Source organism: Pyxicephalus adspersus, chromosome 1, assembly GCF_032062135.1.
Source record: "Pyxicephalus adspersus chromosome 1, UCB_Pads_2.0, whole genome shotgun sequence".
In the NCBI taxonomy this organism is placed as follows: Eukaryota; Metazoa; Chordata; class Amphibia; order Anura; family Pyxicephalidae; genus Pyxicephalus; species Pyxicephalus adspersus.
Window position 1 is genome coordinate 127571929 of NC_092858.1, and position 3657 is coordinate 127575585.

The 3657-nt window shown below is 38.0% G+C and overlaps 2 non-coding genes across 2 annotated transcripts; both read left to right on the forward strand.

The window, feature by feature from the left end:
• The first annotated feature begins 185 nt into the window (after nt 1–185).
• LOC140321933 (small nucleolar RNA U3) lies at nt 186–390 on the forward strand. Its single transcript, XR_011919054.1, has one exon. It is a non-coding gene; the product is annotated as a small nucleolar RNA U3 (small nucleolar RNA).
• Nucleotides 391–624: 234 nt separating this feature from the next.
• On the forward strand, nt 625–817 carry LOC140321935 (small nucleolar RNA U3). The gene has a single exon (XR_011919056.1). It is a non-coding gene; the product is annotated as a small nucleolar RNA U3 (small nucleolar RNA).
• The last annotated feature ends 2840 nt before the right edge of the window (nt 818–3657 follow it).

Consider the following 3657-nt stretch of genomic DNA (forward strand, 5'->3'; position numbering starts at 1 on the left):
ATGAGTTTGCTCAATAGGGACCCCTTAGGAATGACTTTGTTCTTTCTACGTACAGATTACCATTTTGAGTTTGACAAACATGTTCACCATTTGTTGAAGGAGTAGTGCCTGCGATGTGGTTGTAATTGTGGACGGTTTAAAGGTAGGACTATAGTTTCAGTGATCATTTTTTATTTCCCGCCCCCTTCTGTCTTCTTTCAATATATAGGCGATGATGAGAGAAATGTGCTTGAATGTTTCCAAACTCACCTTCCATGATTATGAATTTTGGACTTTCTCCTTGTTAGAATATCTGGTGGTTGTGCCACTTTGTGGAGTGGCTGCTGTCATTTGATGGATAGTGCATCTTAACATTGAAGAGATGCTAGGAGATAGCTCATTCCGAGTGGTGGTTTTAATGTGTCGGTAGAAAAATGCTTTTGAGTGGAAATAAAACTTTCGAAATGTTGTAGGAGATTATATTACAATATAATGTTCATGTTCTCTGTGGTCAAAAGTGTCCAAACTTACCTTCCAAAATCAGAAAAAAAGTTAAGGTAAATTTTCCAAAAGAGAAAAAAATAGAGTAATAATATTCTTCTTCAGAATATGATTTTGCGCAATAGAGATCTGTTAAGAATGTGTTCGTTCTTTCTACTAGGGGTCATTTCCACAGGAAATGATGTAAGGAATGTGTTTGAAAGTGTCCAAATGCATCCATGATGATGAGTTTTAGGACTCTTTATTTGTTAGAACACTTGGTGGTTTTGCTGCCGTTTGTTGTTTGAGGTATCTTTAGAGATTGAAATATGCCAGGAGAGTTCTCCTTCTGAGTTGTTGTTTTAATGTGTCAAAAAAAAACTTTATAAATGTTCTACTGATAGGTAACAAAAAAAAAAATGTGATTTTGGACTCTTATTTATAATGTAGTTGGAAAAACTATTAAATGAAATAATAGGTTTAGGGGTGGCAAATGATAGACATTGACACAGGAGGAGGAGAGTGGCCTGCTTAGAAGAGGTCTGGTGGTCCAGTCTGCAAGAAAATTTTGGTGGTACGCGGTTCTGGCCAGTGTGCCCCCGAGCGGGGCCAGGAGAAGAACCCTGCTGGGAGGGCGCACTGGCCAGAGCCACAGAACAAGTGTCCTGTACAGATCGCAGGCTCAGGGAAGTGGGTGGGTTGTGTCTCTGGACACAACCATCCCACTCCCCTATTGCAGGCTCAGACCTGCGATGTCAGAGTGGATGGGTTCTGGCATCATGGCGTCCTGCGCCGTCCAGAGCCTGTAAATTTAGTATTCTGTGGGTCAGAAAAGGTTAACAACCACTGATCTAGGAGATATTTAGGCTTGAATATTTCTCATTTGAACCATTTGAGAAATGTGTCCAAGTTCTTCTTCTAGAATGGTGAATTTCATGGCTCACTTCTCCTTATGACATATCTAGTGCTTCATAGTGCTGTTCCATGGAGTTGCTTGTGTTATTTGATGTTCATCTGTTTTCCTCCATGATAATCATGCAGTTCCATGTATTGTGTATTAATTCAATAAGTTTTTTTAAATATAGAAAAGTTTTTATTCTGGTGATTGATGTTATTGGGTTTCCCACACTGAACATTGACCATAGAGAAAGCATTACCTAAGGAAATAGGAAAGAATTTTAAACAGGTATATTAAATACAGAGATTGTAATGCAATTTCTAAACTATTCAATGTTTAATGACAAAGCATTATGAGACTGCTGCCAACTGCCCTAGCTGTGACCTCTAGAATAAAATCAACCCCAGAATTTGTAGGATAGTGAGAATATTAAATAAATAAATAAATACATGCAAGTTACACAGCCTAATTTCCACTACCCGTACTCCAATGTTAGGTTCTGTTAGTTTCTGATCATATCATCTGTAGCAATAGATTCAATGGAAGAAGACCCAGAGGGACCCACTAGCCATTAAAAGCTGGAGTTTGGCACAGATGTATATTGAAAATGTCATTATGCTAATAGGAGTGAAAAAATGAAAACCATACCTACTGTGATTTAAAAGGATGTTTACTGCTTTTGACACAGGGTTCTTTGTATTTCTGCAAAGTACAATACAATCTTATAAAAAACAAAAATATTACAAAATCCTTGAGCGAGACAAACTGTTCTGTCAAAAAGCTGTGTCTAAAACTTTGTGCGCAAGTCAGATGATTTATGGACAAAAATCTGACATGTATACTGAAGTTTCCTGATGCTGTTCACTCGATTTGGCAGATTGATGAACGACCGATCAGGAATAACTACAATGCATTTGCGATAGAAAAACAACACAGCAGGGTGCTGGTCAGTCTTACTCAGCCCTCCCTTCTCCATTGAGCGCAAGGGTACTCATTCATTCATTCGCCTCTGAAGACAATCTGAAAAGATCATTTCCATTGGCAATCATGATGTCTGTACAGGGCTTTTGTCATGGACGCTCCAACAGGGTAATGACCTAGAACACACAGCTAAAAGCATCTACGAATGGCAAGGATCAAACTATTGAACTATTCTAAAGTTCTCTTCTGTGAACCTTGATACAAATCTAATTAAACATCTTTGGGAACATGCAGTGTGGGGCAGACACCCTTAAAATCGGACACAGCTGGAGCAATTGGTTCAGGAAGAGTGGGCCAAACAGTCCAGTGGCAGATTCAGAACTCAGAATTGTTTAAAAGGATTGCATCATGATTTGAAATATTCTGTTCAGTTAAAACTCTAAAGCAAAGTAAGATTTTGTTACGAGGGGGTACTGAGAGGTTCCTGGGTTTGCCCCCTTCCATATGAAATAGAAAAATGAGTGTGGGGGCATATGACAGCTTAATATCTTAGTATTGAACTGTGCAAATATCAGGCCTTTGCAACTCCTAAAACATTTTAAGAATTTTTCTATTAGTGAGAGGCACAAGCAAGTTTCACAAAAGGTAGCCCAGATACTTGACATCTCACGGGAGGGTGTTGGATTTGTTTTCACCACTATCCTAGAGATGCACAAGCTTTCAGCGAAGTGGGTGCCGAAATGTTTGAACAGTGATCAGAAGAAGGAACGAGTTGAACCTTCCAAAGCCGTTTTTGCCTATTTTGAAGCTGCACAGGACTTTTTGGCTTGGTTAGTGTCTGAGGATGAAACCAGGCTCCACATTTGTTATCCTGAAACCAAGAAACAGTCAAAGTAATGGCGCCACAGTAGGTCCCCGCTAGTGTTGGTCGAATAGCTCACTATTCGATTCGACAGCTATTCGGCCGAATATAGCAAAAAAATTTGGGTGGTCGAATTCGAATTCGAATCTTGTTTTTTTTATTTTTTACAGGTTATCCTGTAATGGTGGGCTCTTCTTATTAATTGATGGGCACTAACAAATATGTCTTCACTGACATATAGTTTAAGTATAATTCAGTAATATCTCTGTAATTTTGTTTTAATAAATTAATAAATATGTTTTTTTGTGTGTTCTATTGCCTTCATTTATAAAAAATGTGTTATAAAGAATATGTATAAAGTGCCCACCTTTTGTGATAGATATTATAAAATCAAATAGGTCAGATTTTGAATAATGAATGCTTGAATCCAAAAGGTACAATAACCATTTAGGTGAAAGTAAATTGTTGATCTAATCTTTTACTTTGAGGGAAAGCAGTTTTTGTGTTTTGTGAAAGT